Source organism: Crotalus tigris, unplaced genomic scaffold, assembly GCF_016545835.1.
Source record: "Crotalus tigris isolate CLP2741 ecotype Arizona unplaced genomic scaffold, ASM1654583v1 scf7180000024472.5447098, whole genome shotgun sequence".
Classification (NCBI taxonomy): domain Eukaryota; kingdom Metazoa; phylum Chordata; class Lepidosauria; order Squamata; family Viperidae; genus Crotalus; species Crotalus tigris.
Window position 1 is genome coordinate 671,844 of NW_024100643.1, and position 18,971 is coordinate 690,814.

An 18,971-nucleotide genomic window follows, 5' to 3' on the forward strand; every position below is an offset into this window, starting at 1 on the left:
CTACCTCTATTTCATACTGAACCAGCTGCTGAGACATCTTTTGTTGTTCTGGTTTGGAAATGGTGCTTTCCTTCTCCCAACATAGAATTTTCCATGTAGACCCTTTGGGAAGAATAATGGTGAGAAATAGCCATTTGCCCTACTTCTATCGGCTCAGCAAGCCTGCTGAAGGATTCTATCCCTGCCTAATTACTGGGCATTGTGCCTTTCTGGTCATTCTGATGTTGGCAGCCAGAAACATTAGATATCTCAACTGTGCAACCTGTTTTGTTTTTTTTCTCTATATGCTTGGACCTGAGAATATTAACTCCATAAAAGGCCAAATATAGAGGAAACCAAAGATGACATAAGAGAACATTATCTTATCAGGGGGCAAAATAGTGTGGATCCTAGCACTTCACCAGTCAAACAGAACAAATTAAAAAAAAAAACTACTCATCCCTTAAAAGGACAGCTTCTATGGTAGCCCCCATCTCCTGTCCTATGCAAATACTTAGTTTCTTAATAGCAGCTTTGAAAAAAAAAATGGCTATGGAAATTGTTGTTTCTTAAATTTACTTGTCTTGTGAGAAATTGAGAGATTAGTACACTATTCCCACATCTTTAATCTTGTTAAATAAGAGTTTTGAAAACTAGTATTGCAAAGCAAGTGTCAGTTCTTTTTTTTAAAAAAAAAAAAAAAAACCCTGATCCATAAAGAAAGCCCCAGGCAAGGCAACTTCTGTGCTCTTCAGGGAATAAAAGGGTTTAGGCTGTCACCGAATATTCCAACAACAGAGCCATTTGTTATGACCAGTGGGGAAGAAGTCAAGACATGTAGAACTGGCCACTCACAGGTCAACCCCATCATGATAAAAATTCAGGACAGCAGTTTGTGATTGATTTTCTTGTGAGTAGATGATGTTGGGTGGTAGAAAGAACATTAGTTGTTGCCCTGTGACAACAGGTAGTCCTTGTTTAACAACTGTCCTGTTGTTAAACAACTGAAGTAACAATGCTGAAAAAGTAATTTTATGATTGGTTCTCACACTTATGATCATCACAGCAATTCCATAGTCCTGTGATTGAGAGTTATATTCTTCATAATTGCAGGCATTTACAACAATCACAATGTCCCGTGGTCAGAAAATCACAAATTGCATTTTCACAGTTAGTTTCTGGCAAGGAAAGTCAGTGAAGAAGCTGGCAGGAAAAAAAACAACCACAAGTTGCAATCATACGATATCTCACTTAATGGTCACATTGCTTAGTGATGCAGTTGCTGGTCTCAGTTGTGATAATTAAGCAAGGACCATCTGAATTAAATTTTGTGAAGGTAGGAATACTCCCTCAATGTATTGTTGAGATACAGTAAAGGTTGTAGAACTGTTATAATGTTATAATATGCTATATAATGGCCATCTCAATGAGCCTGTGCCAACATCAAATCATATTATGGTTTTAGCATTTTGCATAATTTGTATATGCTAGGAATAGTATAAATATATCTTATATTCGTTCATATATTTTTATATCCTATCCATTCACAATCTGTCTGTCAGTGAAAGGATAGGTGCTTTTAAAGAAAGAAAAAGGGACAAAGAGAAAAATATTGTACATTGTTGATATTTATACAAACTTTTGTATTTTATTTTTATTCCAGTCACCATTTTTGTATATATCAAGGATGAACTTGTTCATTCTGTAAGAGTAAGGATGGTGGTTTTTAAAAGGAAAAATAAGGAAGGAAGGAAGGAAGGAAGGAAGGAAGGAAGGAAGGAAGGAGGGAAGGACTATCTTCATTTATAATTATGTATGCCTAAAAATACGCATCTATTTATTCATCAATTTACTCAGTTGAGCTAAGGGAAACAGGGACTGAAGCCCGAGAGTCAGATTCTACACAGGCTTAGAGATGCTTTCTTGTTGAAGATGAAAGTGGTGAATAAAAAAAATTGTGCTCAAATGTAAAAACAAATATAAAAACAAAAACAAAACAAAAATGTAAGATTTGCCAACTCAAAGCGAATAGGTAGATATGAAGTTCAAGCTGTTGCAGATTTGTATCTTCCTAGACTCAAAAATTCACACAGATAGTGACTAAAGCTACAAAATAAAGAGTTGCCTGCTATCGGGTGGAATGACTATGTCAGATCTAGAAGAAATATTAAAGGGCAAAGACATCACACTGACAACAAAAGTACATACTGTCAAAACCATAGTTTTTCTAGTTTTAATATATGACAGTGAAAGCTGGAGCATTAGAAAGGCTGAACAGAGAAAACGGAATGCTTTTGAATTGAATTTGAATACTGGAGAAATTTGTTGAAATTGGTAGAAGAAAAGGAGAAGAAAAAAGAACACAAGAAGAACAAGGTATTCAATACTAGATGAAGCAAATAAAACTGCTCACTGGACACACTAATAATGAAGATAAAACTTAAACATGCTAATGCAAATGTAAGAGTTATGAAAAAAGGTCCTGATGCTTAGAAAAATGGAAGCCAATCAAAAATAAGTCTGACAGATGACACTGTAGCTAGATATTATCACTAACGACACAAGTACCAGTTTATAAGAACTCAAAGAAGCAATGACTGATGGACAATCCTCGGAAAATGACGTCTATAAAAAGAAGTGATAGAATGAACAGGGATGAACTCTGCTTTCTTCCCCAGACCTATATATTAGCTAGCTTTTGCACTGCAGTTCCTTATAAGAGACAGTGACTTGCAGCAAAACCTTCATGCATTATAGACGTTATAGACTTTGTTTTCATGCTGTATCCTCTTCTTTCTCTTTCTAATCCTCTCTATTGGGCAGAGGAAAGCCCACAAACTGACAAGATTTGTTTAAGACTTCAAAGCCAGTAAACTGGGGAAGGGGTTAATCTGTAATTTGTGGGTTTTTGTGTTGTTTGGAGCATATTCAGGGCAAAAAGGCGAGAGATCTCTGAAAAACCTAACATATTTAGGATATGACTGAAGTGCATCTGGATATACACTTAGTAGGGAGTAGGAATTTACAGAGAAATTATACACAGAAAGTATCAATCATAACAATTCAACTGAAGGGCAAACATATACAAACTATGTGCAGTGACCTGCTCAATAGAAATGATAGATACTAAAGAAGTCAGGTTAGCAATGCAGCATTAATTAACATATAGAGTGGATAGGAATCATTGTCTTCTGTTCAAATCCAGGTGACTATTTGATGAATATAACTCAGAAATAATCACCTTGGAGCTTTTTTTGGCAATTCAGTCCTGATAGACTGAAATGGTCTTCTGCTGAATTCTAGATGCCAGGTTTGTATTTGTTGTAGGGATTGCTTTGTTTGTCTGATATAGAAGGCATTAGAATATTACAGGCCAATGGCATATCTGATTAGAATTAATACTTACATTCTGTAAGAATGTGGTGTTTCTACTTCTAGCACTGGGTATGAATTTAGGTTTGGGAAGACTTGAGAAGTATTGGGGGAAATTCTGCATTGCAGTATTAAGCTGCTCCTATCTGATGTTGTTCCTGGCTATAGCTAAACCAGATTGAAAAAAATCTGAATTTTGGCATGTGGGAAGTAATGCTGGCTAGTTGCTTAGTCCAGATTATGGGCCGCCATATCTCTCTCTCTCTCTCTCTCTCTCTCTCTCTCTATATATATATATATATAATATATATATAATATATATATATATATATATATATATATATATATATAGTGTTTATTGTCCTATCTGAAAAATGCTATACAACAACAAACAAAAAATGGGGTTTTTTTGAGGTGATGTCCATATAAAATGCTTCTTTAAAAGAAGTATGGCACTTATATTATATGCTTTTTGATGCCAAGCTAAAGACTTTCCTGTTTTGCTGACATTTTATTTTGAAAAAACCCTTAGCCCACAGTGTGCTTTAGTAGTGCTTTATTGTATCATTAATCTGTTTATGTTGAGGATTTGTTTATTGATTTATTACAGCCTTTATATACCTTCAAATTCCAAATGGCTCCAAGCAGTTTGCAATCATAAAAGCATATACCGAAACATATGAACACATTAAAAAACATACTTCCCATTCCATAAAAATCAAGTAAAAAAAATCAGAAGAACCTCAGCAACTACAAAGTTAAAACAATGAAGTAGCAGTTAATCTCAAAAAGTTCAACCAAACAATATATTTGATCTATTTGCTGTTTATTAACCTGAATCCAGCAGATGAAGCTGGCATACATATATGATAATTAAATTGGTCAAACAAATTACAATATAATAATTCAGTAAGCTGGAAAACTTTCTGGATCTGGCAAATCTTTCACAAAGTAGCTAGGCCTATCAGGATAGCTGCAAAAATTCTCTACATTTTTTAAAAATTAATTTCATTTATTGTTGGGTGCATTCAGAGTAAAATAAAGTAGTTGTATTGTTACAGTCTTCCTTGGCAGCTCAATATAATTTTTTTAGAGTCCTGAAGTTAACTTTTTCTCCATCAAATTTTCTAATGAGCAGTGTGCTGAAATCACAGATAGAATATTGAAGAGAATTCTAGAAAAGATATAAATGAGATGGAAAATATGGACTTGTACAAAAGGTTCCTGCTCATTGGTTGTCATTATTGCTGAGATAGGTTTCTTCTTCAATATAGCACCTTCCAATTGGGTGCACCACAACTCTCATATTTTCTGGTCAGCATAGCCATATTACCAGATATATTATAGGAATTATAAACTTTGGTGCTCTCTGAGATAGATTATTTTATGGCAAACATTTCATTACATCAGTCCACTAAAAACGTTACTTCGTTTGGTAATGAAATGTCTGCAAGAAAGCATCTAAGTGCTGAGAGCACCAAGGACTCCTCATTTCTACCCTGAGCTACCAATATTCTCCATTATTAGAACTGTAAACTAGAACTGTAGCCCAGAATATGTAGAAGAAACCAGATTGGGGAAGACAGCTCTTGAACACAGTTCCTTAATTTGACCAGGGATTACTGCTGTTGGAAGATGAGATTTAACAGCAGCAACTCGAGCATAGAAATTGAACTCTGCCCATTCTCTGTGTATCTGCACTGCAGGGAAATCCTTGCTAATGATGTCAAAGCTATCTTTCAGGCTTTTTGACTGTCTTCTCTTACACTGAACAACTTCTAATCAGCTTTCAGAAAAACATTCAATCCAGAAAGTTTCAAAAACATTGGTTTAATTAATGAGGAGGAGTAGAATAGAACAGAGCAGAACAGAACAGAATAGAATATTCTTTATTGGCTAAGTGTGATTGGGCACACAAGTTGCATAATATTGAAATTACTACTACAATATACAGTTCTTTCTGATGTTTTTCATTAAAACCTACCTGCCTATAAATGCAATGCCTCTCCAATTTGAATGAGTGAAATTTTAATTTGTGCACTGATATCTGGTGGTGAACCAATCAAAGCATAAAAAAAGAAAAAAGAAAACAAAAATTGAACAATTGACAGTAGAATTGCCCATTAAATTTGGCACTAACTTTTTGAGATATTGGACACATTGCTTTGATTAGATTGCAATATTCCAACCTGGAATACCTCAGTGTGTAAAATAACCTCTGAGATCACACGAAGTATTAGTACCACTTTATATATACTACAAAAAATATGTTGAGACTTTGGAAAAAGTTCAGAGAAGAGCAACTAAGATGATGAAAGGCCTGGAGACTAAAACATATGAAGAACAGCTGCAGACTTGGGTTTGGCTAGTCTAAAGAAAAAAAGAAACAGGGATGACATGATAGCAGTATTCCAGTATTTGAGGAGTTGCCACAAAGAGGGCATCAAACTAATCTTCAAAGCACCAGAGGGCAGGATAAGAAATAATGGTTGGAAACTGACCAAAGAGAGAAGCAACCTGGAATTAAGAAGAAACTTCCTAACAGTGAGGATAATTAACCAGTGGAAAAGCTTATCTTCAGAAATCGTGGGCGCTCCATCACGGGAGGTTTTTAAGAAGAGACTAGACAGTCACTTGCCTGAAATGCTATAGGTTCTCCTGCTTGAGCAGGGGGCCGGACTAAAAAACCTCCAAGGTCCCTTCTAGCTCTATTCTATTCTAAATATCCACATCATCTCCAACTGTCAGCCAAGCTAGGTTTGTAGAATTCAAGTGAATTTTGCTAGATCAGGAGGGTAAATACAAAACCAATACTTTTTATGCAGCTGTAACCTAGCATATTCGTGAACATGTTTATCGTAATATTCGCTGATGACTGACACCTGGCCCACCCCCCTCCCACCAGAAGTTCACTTCCCAATGGCCCTGATCTTATGTAACATCCCTATCACAAGACCTATCACAAGCCTCTCTCACTGATGACTTATACCGTACCCATCACAAGACCCTCATTTGACACACCCACATCTGAAGCCTTTATAAACAGAACACTGACACTGACATCCCCTAAACTCTGCTGAAGATGTTACCTAGCCCGTTAACAAAATATCTGGAAATCAACCTGCAAGCTCGGAGAATGAACCTTCACCCTCTTCCTATACCCGAGCTACAGATATTTGCCACTATTGCAATCCTAATATTTTTTCAGGAGCTACACTGTACATTAAAGCAAAAAATAATCTGAATTGCTTAAATGCATTGTATAAAATTCAACCTTGAAGGTCGGGCAGAAAATTTTACTTCATTAAAAAACCATGTTACACTATGCTTTAATGATATATGTGAGCCCACATATTTGAAATCCATCCTTGGATAGGAATTCTCTCTGCAACCTCCTTGGCTCATCTGTTAATCTATCCCAGAGATCACTACCTTTTGTCAGATATTTTAGGTCCTGCATGCTTAGCCCCACCAACCTGAGTAGACATTTATCTTCAGATGAAGGGGCATCACTCTCATGTGTCTTGTAAATTATATACTTTTTCAATAATTAATGGTGATGACTAAAACGCCCATTACCCATATCCCGTTGCCTTGGATTCTTTGGGCTTTTCATCAGAAGACATATATTTAAAGCTCTTAATTGCTTCAAGAAAAAATATCCTGAGTCTGAAGTCTCTGAGACCTTGAACAAATCTGCGGGACTAAATCCTGGTTTAAAGTTATAGCCTTGTACGAGGCTGACTTTAGAGACAAAGCATATGGAGCCAGAGATGGAAGGTCAGGGGAGGGAGGCCATGAATTCTCCAGTACAGTAGTGAGGAATGGAAAGGGTTATCTTTGTATGGGAAAACTCTAGTGAGCCAGCGAATGGCTTGCATCTTCCTCAGGCGCTGCGTATGCAGAGTGGAAAGACTCACGTCTTGGCAGCTGCAGCAGGACTTGGGAGCAGAAGCATGCCTCTCTTTTCCTTTTCCCCCTTAATGGCTGGACCTTGAAGATTCTCATCACTCTGACGGCTTTTTCATTTGTTTTCTTTCATTCCCTCCTGCATCACTCCCCCCCCCCCAATGCAATTTCATGTCCTGCAGCAGGTTTCTTTCTCTTTCTCTCTGCCTCTTGCTGCTTCTTTTTTTTCCCCCCTCTGGTCCATTTCTAGATGATCACTCTGATTATTTTTCATGCTCTGCTGAGTGCTGTTCCCTCCTTTTCATGGCCCAGCTGCCTGTCTCGCTTTGCCTTGCCTCATGAAGATTTATGGAACTGCAGTAATAAACTGTATTTGAGCGATCCTCTTTTCTGATAATCTTCGAGTGAGCGCCCAACAAGGTGGGTGTGATTTGAGCAAGCCTGCCATCATGTCCAGCCTGGGACCCCTCCCCATTGTGGTGTCAGCAGCTAGTGAGGTACTGGCAGCAGTACGGACCTAGCAAGGTTTCCTGCTCTCATTTTGAAAAGAGAGAGAAGCTTTACCAACCTGAACTGCCTTTGCTGCAGGATCACATTTTCTAATGCAGCTATCTTTCTGTATGTGAGAAAGGAGCTTTAGCCCAGTGACATCCTCAGGTGTGTCTTCCACCTAAGGAACAAAACCTCCATTGCAGATAGCAGGAAAATGAATGGATAAATCAGACTATATGGACCTGAATGCAACACTTGCTTCAGTGAAGTCCTTTGATGCATCTCTGTTTCTGGAAGAATTTTGTCTTGGCATTGGTTTGGCTTTGCTCCTGGTTGTGACCTAAGGAGTCTCTGCACATCCAAGAAAAGATCTTGAAAACTCTTGGAGTGACGCTGTTCCAGCTTGCTTGGAGCTCCTCCTGAATTATCCAGAGGGTAAGAGAAAGGAAATCTTTTCATTAGTCAGCTTGTTTGGGAATGGGGAGAGGCCTTTCTGCTTCTGTATTCATTTTTATTCTTCTCTCCCCATTCACTACATCCATTTGATTAACTCGTTCATTCTTCATTGCTATTTTTGTCCCTAGTTGCACTAGACAAACCTGTTTTGCTCTAGACCTCTTGATCTTTCTGTGAGAGATAATTAATTGCTAGGCAATTGATTTCTCTACCCTTATCCTGGTTCAAATTGGCTGCTTGGGCAAAACCTGGTGGGACAGACAGGAGCAGAACTTCTTCATTATGGCCACTGATCATAGTAATGTACAGTTTATAACCAGCATATAGCATTCAGATAGAAATCTACTAAAGAATTCTGATTAAATTAGGAATAAAAAAAATATAGTAATAAAATACCACACAGAGAGTACTAAATGGTCAACCACATCAGATTATAAAACTAGAGGTTGCCAAAGGAAAAAACATAACATATTTAATTATAAAACAATGTAGTTTAAAATAATAAAAAATAATGAAGTCATGTCATGGCTTCATTGAACTCTAAAGAACTTTCCTTCTCTAAACTCCTAGTTCAGCCAGTCACATGGCTGAAGGACATTCCCACCAACCAAAATCTTAGCAGACGACACTGATTTTTTATTTCATCCTAACAGCAGTGCTGCTATTACCCCAGCGTAGGAAGAGGATCCCTGTCTTCCTTCATACATACAGTATACTCCACAATGACAGTTGGTTGAACAAGAGTTGCTGTGTGGCAAATGTTTTAGAATGTTTGACATTATATCTGGGATATGGAGGATGCAGATCCATGCATGTGAAACAATGAATGAGGTGCTCCTGTTTATTTAAGCTTTTAAAAATGTAACATTCAGTATTTCTTTCTGAGATAAATGCCTGGTATTAAAGAGGTCAAGCCCACCATAATCAGAGAGAAACTGACTTTAGGGTTGGATCAATTTCCTTTCCCCTCTTTTTTCCCCTATGGTTCGGGGTGGGAAAAGAGAGAGAGAGAGAGAGAGAGAGAGAGAGAGAGAGAGAGAGAGAGAGAGAGAGAGAGAGAGAGAGAGAGAGAGACTTGCCATTTTTTGTGCTCAAATTGCTTCTGGCATTGCAAACAGAACCTCAGCCATTAGCTACTGAGAGAAAAGCTGGGAGGTGGTGGGGGGTGGCATTGAGGATGTTCTATAGACTGGGCAGAGTTTCAGGCAATTTGCTATTGTTCACAGAGCAGGACAGAAACTGGACAGCTTCTGGCAGGTGGAAAGGATGGGGGAGGAGAAGTTGGCAGTGGTAGAATCCAAGTGAAACGGTAAAGTGCAGGAACTAAATTCAAGCAAATTACAGAGTTTTACTGTGGTTTTGAAATTTTGCTAAAGCAGCAAATAAAATAATGCACCCCAAATTTAGCTTTTGCCCACAAATTGAGCATGCTTTTGCCATCATCAGTTTATAGTATTAACATGTATTACAAGCATTTTTTTGATCCAGGAATATTTTCATGCTTGAGGGAGAAACCCAAGTATCAGTGCTATCTTTCTCCTCAATAATTAACAAGGAAATAATCCTCTGGAAACCCTTGCATATTGTGCCCCATCAATCAGTTCTCGCTACTAATTTTAACTGTGTCAGAGATATTTATACTTATCTAATGAGGAACTGCTCTTTTCTGATGATGTATAAATGTTTCAGATAGTCTCTATAGAACAAATGTGTGTATTCAAATATACACTCACCATTTCAAAATTCATGTTTTTGTGTATTTTCAGTAAGCTATATAATGTAACCAGATAGTTTATCTGTTCATTTATCTTAATGTACAGATGACTGGGGCATTACCAAAGATTTTGAAGTACAGTGTCATAGTTTAGAAGTTAAGCTAGAACAATGAAGGAATAAGGAATCAGGCTAAAAATTGGAAGGCTGGAAACCAGGTTCATGAGTTCTAGTCCCACCTTAGACATAAAGCCAACTGGGTGACCTTGGGCCAGTCACTTTCTCTCTCAGTCATAGGAAGGAGGCAATGACAAACTACTTCCAAAAGCTTTGCTAAGAAAACTTCATGGACTTGTCCAGGCAGTTAATAAAAACAGTACTTCCCACATCACTTTTAATACCGATAGCAATCCAATAAAGGAAAATATTTGTTGCTCAGGGTTGAAATGAGCTTGGTTATTTGAGCTTGGTTATTTTCTTGCAGATGTTTCATTATCCAGACTAGGTAACATCATCAGTGCTAGTCTTAGAATTGGCACTGATAATGCTTCCTAGTTTAGATAATGGAACATCTGCAAGAAAAAAACCAAGCTCATAGACCTCCAGGACCTTTTCAGTAGCAGTCCAAAATGCAGTCAAACCTGCATTGAGGATTGAAACTGACCCCAAATTTGACCCTCAGCACTTAAGTTCACCAACATTTAAAAGCAAAATGCAGAAATTTCCATGGAATTAGACCTGGAACAATATGGGTAGAAATTGGGGGACTTTTCCCCAAACACTTTTAGATTTTAATATTGCTATGCAGTCATGATTACTGTCATGCGGGGTTTCTAAACTGCTATACCCTCTCTCCAACCTTGAAGATTCTCCATTCATCTCCACCCCTCTTCTGATGAAGTCCTTGCTGCTGAGTTTCATGGAGAAAGCTTCATTGCATGGCTACTTCTCACTGGACCTGGGCTCAGCAGAAAGCATCTCTTCTCTGCAAGATTGCCCTTCCAAAAAATTTCAGAGAGAGCAGTATCAGATGATGAGTCAGTTCTTTAGAACTGAGACAGAAAATAGGCTTTATATATTTCTTTTCTTTTTCTTTACTATATTCTTATTTTTTCTTTTTTAAAAAATCTTTTTCTCCTATTAACTTTTCTATTTCTATTTTTATTTTTTTAGTTTGCATCAGTAGTATATTTCTGTAAATTGTAATCTTTTATTAATGAGATTACTATTTAAAAAATAATAGAAGAGGCTTGTGGGAATGAAGGGTTTTTTTTCTTTTAGGAAAAAAAAAAGGCTACAAGAAGCAGCATCCTGTTGTGTGGTTTGCACAAATGGCCTTTTAAAACTAGTTCTCTTTAGCAGTCAGGAGCTCTGGCATGTTCCACTACTGAAGCGTATAATTGGAGAAAAGGGAACTGCATATGGATTGAAGTAAAAGGGAGAGAGAAAAAGCACTGAACATAGGAGCAATGCAACATGTGTGCCTAAAGAGATTCCTAAAGGCAAAATATTGTAACTATATTCCCCCCCCACTCCATTCTTAATTTCTAATAGAGTAATCTTGCAGTCCTTTAAACCACTTGAGTAAGTTGTACTGAACTTGGTGTAATGTTAAAGTAGAAATATTTAGGCTTGCACTTTTAATCAGTTGTATTGTGAGATGAATCAGTACAATATCCTGAAATGCTGCACTAAAACTATTGCTGACCTTGACAGAGAAGAAATGTCTGGCTCTAGGGATACCCTTTCCCTGTTTCAATGCACTGTGATGCTGTAGCTCCAGCCATCTTGTGCTTCCTGACATTCATATAAGCCAGTTTAATGCTCAGCAATCAGTAGCTGGTTCGGTGGGTAGAATAATGACTCTAAATTATATACCATGGAAGTGGGACAGTGTGGAACAGAGCTGCACATTTTAAAAATTATTTTTACATGTGCAATAAATATTTTCTAAATCTTTCAAAGCCATTCTGAACAGTATATTTGTACCATTCTATGCTTCAAAATATAAAACTGTTTGCAGCCCATTAATTTCATTTCTCTCTTGCAAAAAGAAAGCAACTTATCAGTATAAATCACAAATAGGAATCTGAATTCTATTATCTGTATGAATTACTCAAACAGAACAAATGTCGCTGGGTTCTTATTTAATGCTTTTCATTCTGTAATACTTGTAATTTCATTCTGCTTTCTTAGCTATATGGGAAAGGAATATTATTAAACAATAAAATTCTGCCCCAACTAATGGAAAAATTGCTTACTCGAGTTCTTGCAAGATTTCAGGAGGCTATTCTTACAAACTTTCAACCATATTGCGGTAGCTGTAAGGGTTAGACTCAAATAATGCAGAGACTCAGTTCTAACATGTTTAATTAATGTCTACCAGCCACACGTTTTTATGTTTGAAATTTAAAGAAATTATAGATAGAAGAGAAAATTACAGAACATAGTGAAAGGAGTAACATTTTTTCTCTCCTATGATTGTGCCAGTGAAAACCATCACATCAACTATGCTGAAGAGAAGGGTAAGGGGAGATTTCAGTATCACTAGGAGAGGCAAATAAATTTTATTGGAGTTGTTCCTGCCTGCTACAATCCTATTGAAAAGGACGAGAACCAACTGAAGGGATTTTGTTTCAGTATGACCCTCAATTGGCATGACTGAGAAAGTCTTACCATAGAATTCTAGGCTTCGAAACAACTCTAGACCAATTCCCTCCTGAGGCCACAAATTCTCATGCTGTCTCAGATAAAAATAGTTGTTCACCTTTTGCATGAAAACTTCCAGTGATGGAGTTATTGGTTAATAGCTTCCACAACGAGGAAAGTCCTCTTTATTTCCTCTTGGAGCTCCCCCTGTGGACCTACACCTCTTGAATTTTGTTAGCCTTTCCTTGAAGATTGTCCCCTTCTTTTCTTAGGCTAAGTAGTTCATTTAAACTTCCTTTATAAGATTTAACCTCCAAGACCTTCTGACCTTTCATCACTTTGTGCTCCTTCCAATTTCTCAGTGTCTTTGTATTGTGGCAACCAGAACTAGATGCGGTATTCTAGTGTGGTCTGGCCTTTGTTGATTCAGCAAAATTGCATCAGCTCTTTTATAGCTACAGTGCAGTGGTGGCTGATGTTTAATTTGTGGTCTATCAAGACACTTTCATAAGTAGTATTGCCAAGTCAGGTACCACCTATCCTATATTTATGCACCTGTTTTCTCCATCTAAGTATAGACCTCTACATTTCTCACCATTAAACTCTGCATTTTGGGACAGAACCATTGTTCATGTCTATCCTTTTGGCTTTCAGAACAGACAATAAACTTAATGGAACAGATCTTTTGTCTTCTACCTTGTGCTAATGTGGTAAAACTAGTTTTATAATTATTAGAATAATGTACAATTAAGGATGCAAAGGTGTATTTCCTGAAACAGATAATACTAAAATATGCAGATTCACTTTTTTAAAAAAAGCATCTCTTTAAAAGTAGATCTAAATATATGTTTTTGTCCTTGTGAATATCAAGACCGCTGGAATATCATTGGTTCCACTGGAAGTTTTTAGACAGGAACCATAAGTATCCCAAAGCATTGCACATTGTAATACTTATACAATCCTCTTTAAGCTGGCTACCAATGTATTAGGGGTGAGGGAGGAGAGCAGTCTGCCATTTTCTTTAGAGCCACTAATCATTGTTCTTAACTAGTTATATGTAAAGAATTCTAAACAGCACTTGTGGAAGGCATCTTCAAGGAAGGGTTAATTTACATTTTGGGGGAGCAAGGAAGAGGGTGGTAAACCATATGCAAATCCTGCAGTCACAAAAACTATTTTTGGCAGCGGAGCAGAAAAAAATAGTGCAGATGTTTTTCATTATGCAAATGAGGCCTGATTGTGGACAAAATTGCTTTAAAGCATCAGCAGAAGTGGCAATCATTTATCAGAGATACCAACGCCTTTGCTAGTTCTGGCAGTTCTAAAGCTTCCAGTCTCTGCCCCTTCATCAACTGTCTTTTCTCTCAAAATGTGCCTTTCTGCTCTACTGCCCAAATACATCTGTATCATCAGCATCTTTTGTCTGCTATTGTGTACCTGCATCAAACACGCCTCCCCCCTTTCTATACTGCTAGCTATGCATCTCCCTCACCATCCATATTTAGTTTGTAACTTCCTTGGGGCAAGAACCATGTCGTTTTTGTGACATTTAGCCCTATTAGGTAGACAGATACCTATAAAAAAGTAAGTCCTTCAAGCTGCATCACCTTCATGTCACTTAGAAATAGAATTCAGGACAGGGCTGTACAGATGGGGCTTTGACTTCATTCTCAACTATGGCTTAAGGCAGAGAGCAGCCTTATACCATAGTATTCCTGAGTTACTTGAGAGGATTCTTTGGGGCTAATATGTGCTGTTATTCTTCATAATGCATAGCTCCAGGAAAAAAAATGCTACAAATTGCATACAAAGCATGTCTTGTAGGAAAGGTTGTTACAGTTTAAATTTTGGATTTTGTCTTTTTTAATGAAAAAAACGATGCCTAATTATGAAGCACAAAAATTTACATAAATGAAAAATAGATTTATCTGGCCTTTCCATTTGAGGAGGCGCTAATCTGTTTTTTCATGCATTAGTGGTTATTGCTAAATGGTCATTTACATAAAGAGTAAAAGTAAAGAATTTTATTAAGGAACGTTATTGCTTTCCCTGACATTATCTTGTCTCTCATAATGATGGGCATTTAGCTAGCAATGTTAATGCTATTAATATAACCATTATTCCTTCCTTTCTAATTCCACTTTCTTTCTTTAATTTCAAAATTCATCATCTCTTCCCCACTCTTGTCCAGAGATAATATTGTAGGATCAGGTGAAGCATCCATTATATTCAGCATTTTATCACTGAAAGTGTTCAGCTAGGTATCCTTCAAAAACCCGGTAGAACATTATAAGCAGTATAATCCTTAGTATCATATTTTTTTGACTGCAGGGAATTTGATTACTTCTGGTTTCCACTTTAAATGCAAAACATATTATATTAGTTTACTAATAAACTCATTTGGAAGAGAACCTGTCTAATATAGTGGTTAAGGCGTCAGGCTAGAAATCAGGAAACTGTGAATTCTAGTCCTGCCCTAGGCAAGAGGGTAAGAAATTATTTTATAGATCCCCAGGAGCTGCCTTTTATAAAGTCAGCCTTTGGGCCATATTTGCTGGTAACTTAGTGTTGTTTACAATGGTGTGGACAGAATTCAGGCTATAGGGTGTTTGTTTTTTAAAGGGGGTAGGGCAGATAGAGATAAACCTTAACCTAAGGAACAAGATGCCTCTGCAAATATTTAACAAGGGAATATATTTCCAATAGCAGAACAGAGCAAATAGTTCTTGCATATAAATATCCTGATTTTCTCTTATACTGTCTTCATCTCAATAGCTTAACTTAAAAAAAAAGAATAATGTTCTTATTAATTGGCTAGAAGTCAAAAATGGTGCTAATCTATTGCAAATCATCTAGAGGTTTACTATTAGGCCTGGATCTACTTTCTGCTTGCTGCTAGTTTATACTAACAGTAACATAAGACTGTCTAGTTTAGCCCCCAAATGCCATCTGTTAAACCTGAATGCACAGCAAGGCATGTGCTAATCCTTCTTCAAAACTCATATGGCTTGATCCCTTAGCAAAGCGTTCTTATTTTAGTTTAAAAAATCTTATCAAAGAAGAGCCCATCATTTCCCAAGACAATCTGTTCCATTCATAAACAACTGTCTGGAAATTCTTATATCCGTTCTATAGCTATCATTCTTAATGCTTTATAAATTTTGGGAAGTCTGACTGTTTCTTCACTAGAAGTGTTTCATTCCCCCCCCCATTCAGTGTGTGATCTGCAAGTTCCCCGAATTTCCTTTCTTTTTTGCATGTTGTTTCTCTGTGTGAGCACAGTTTCTTCCCAAGAGAAATCATCTATTAAGGTTGTGAATTTTCTTTTATTGCATATGAAAACAAAGCGGGGCACTGAAATTCTTGTAGGATTCTAAAGCAATTTTTACAAAATACAAAAAGGAAGGAATTACAACTCTAGAAGGCTAATAAGTCTTGGATATACAGTACATTTTTATTGTTCCAAATGATTCAAGCTCATCTGTTGCCAGATTTTATTTGCCATCTGATATTTATCCCAATCCAAGCCATTTCTTATGCAGAAAACAGTCCCATTTTTTATTATTTGTTGGGTCTTCAACTTTCCTCAATCACTTCTTCAATGAAGTCTTTCCTGATTTATCTTTGATAGGGAAGTTAATATCACACATTACTCAGTGACACACTTAGATTTGTTGTTTGTCAATCCATAAAAGGTCAAGTGTGTTTTGCATATGAGATACTTTTATTTGCATGAAGAGTTGTTCATTAATTTGGCACGTTTCCTTTAGACAGTTAGCTCTGATTATAAAGCACATTTACCCCATCATTTGTACTTTTAGTATTTAGTATTATATCACTATATCATTATATGTTATCTCCAACTCAAAACAGTCCTATTTTTATGCCAGGAAACATCAAGTATACTGTTGTCTATAACTGTATAAGACTTATTTAGAAAAAATATTTTCAAATGTCATCAGACTCACTAGATAAATGAATCAATTAAAATGGGAGGGACAGATAGAGCTCATGAATTCCATGTAGAAAATTTTTGATGTGCAATCCTTGATGGATGCAGCTAGATGTGAAACATGACAAGTGTGGTAGTTCTCAACTTATAATTCTTTGTTTAATAACACTTTGAAGTTACAGTGGCCTTGGAAAAAGGGATTTACAATCCATCCTCAAAGTTATGATTCTTGTACCACTCCTGTAGTCAAGTGATTGCAATCCAGACACTATGCAACTAGATCACATTTATTATAGTTGTAGAGTCTTATGGTCAGATAATCACAATATGTAACTTTCCAGTTGGCTGCTGACAACCAAAATCAATTCAGGATGCTGGATTTGCTTAATGATTGTATGATTCACTTAGCAACCATGGTGATTCACTTAATAAATGCTGTAAAAACAGTCATAAAATTGAGTCCAGTTATGTGATGACTTGCTTTACAATTGCATCAACTTACAATGGAAATTACAGTATCAATTGTGGTTGTAAGTCAAGAACTGCTTGTAGTTTGCATAGATATTAAAGAAATGTGAATTTAAGCAACTATTGTGCAGGACAACCATACATTATATATATTGAATACCATGGAAAATGGCACAAAAATATTTTATTATACAGTAGAATAATTTATACTCATTTCCTAGTTTTCATATATGTGTTCTCTGATAGGCTTTGGGGACTGTGTATTTCTCAACTATACCTTTTGTATATGTGCTTTTATATACAATTCCTATCATTCTTCAGTTTTCAATAAATGTGTCCTTGCTTTTATCTTTAATTCAAGAAAGTGCATCCCAATGCAGGCAGGTTGTATTCAAGCAGCAATCTAATTTTAGGAAACCTGCAGTGTCTCCTGCTGACACAGGGGTGTGGTTGCAGCCATGCTTTTCCTACTGCTAGGAATTGCCTGCTAATCAGCTGAGTAATGTCAGAAAAATGGGGGGGGCATAGAAAGTTAATTCTTCCCCCCCCCCTTTGACTAATGTCATAATTTTTGCCTATATTGTAAATTAAGGTTAAGGAAAAAAAGCTTTCTAACTGAGTATATAGCAGTATGTATATGATTTTATGCCAGGCTAGGAAGGGTTAAACTCTCCCATGTGGCTTAATGGATTGGCTAGAATAATTGAGCAGAGGTGGTCTATTGAAAGACATACTGAGCATATATTTGCAATTCCACTTTCTCCTCTTTCCCCTGTGTCCATATGCACATCATCAGTTGCTTCCTAGCAATCATTAAAATAGTGATCCTCTAAAGCAGAGGTAGGTCATTAACTTTCCCAAGTGGCCACATGGGAAACTGGGACTGTTGTGGAGGGCTAAACCAATAGAGTTGCGAAGGCGTGTAGGCACACACGCGCATATGTAAATTGAAAAAGAAGTAGCAGTTGCCTTCAAAGTAAAAGTGATGCGGTCGTTTTACATTTGATTTCTAATTTCCAATTGACCTCACATTGGATGGGCAGGGACAGCCAGAGGCGGACGAGACCTGGGAGCCATAAAATGGCCAGGTCTGCTCTAAAGCCCTCTTCCTTTTCCCATAGCCAATGGAATTTGCCAATCTTGAAAAATTTACTTTTCTTGTAACCTATTTCAGCTCTGGAATTTGAATCTTGCATCTTCTGTAACTTAGGTGCTGTTGGCATTCCAAGTGATGCTTTGTTTTCTGAAGCTGTTTTTTTATCCATCCAACAGTCCAATGTAGGATACCAGCTTTGCTACTGTTTCTAATTTGTTGTCTTGTGAGGATCTGGATGGTGGTTTTAGACTCGGCTGGGCTGACTGGTATTTCCAGAGATAATTCTTGACAAAACTGCTTATCTTGTGAGAAAATTTTTTAACAAATGGTAACAGCACAATCACTTCAGCTACAGGGAATGAACCAAGTCAAGAGCAATTCTTCCTCTCTGTCTCAACTGTGATTTTAATCTCAAGGCCTTTTTATGAATGCTTTAATTCATTTTACCTCCATTTCTGAAATCTGAAAAGGAAAAGCATCTATAATCCAGCAAAAGTAAATGCAAAATGCAAAAAGAAATGGCTGTCATTTTGATATTTACAGAAAAGGTAAAGGGGAAAGGAAATTGAACAACTGAGAATTTCTCAAATAAATGGGGTGCAATGGCTCAATGGTTAAAAAACTAAGCTCCTCAGTTGGAAAGCAGAAAGCCCAGGTTCAAGGCCCAAATGCCGTGTGATGGGACGAGGCCCCATTATTTGCCCCAGTTCCTTTCCACGGGGCAGTTTGAAAGTATACAAATGTGAGTAGATAAATAGTTCCCACTTTGGTGGGAAAATAACAGTGTTCCATATGCCTCAGCATATAGTTATCTTGGGCCACATGATAGCGGAAATATCTTTGGATAACTCTGAATCCCTTCCTGATTAGACAGGGGAAACCTAT

General features: G+C 37.0%; 1 protein-coding gene across 18 annotated transcripts in view; it reads left to right on the forward strand.

Annotated features, from left to right (window-relative positions):
• Nucleotides 1-18,971, forward strand: part of SRCIN1 (SRC kinase signaling inhibitor 1) — a 386,975-nt gene that overhangs the window by 177,654 nt on the left and 190,350 nt on the right. The window contains exon 1 of one of the 18 annotated variants that reach the window (XM_039333065.1): nt 7,151-8,187. The exons of the other annotated variants lie outside the window; for them this stretch is intronic. The gene's annotated coding sequence lies outside the window, so the exon portion shown is untranslated. Of the gene's footprint in view, nt 1-7,150; nt 8,188-18,971 lie in introns of those variants that run through there. 18 annotated transcript variants of the gene reach the window in all.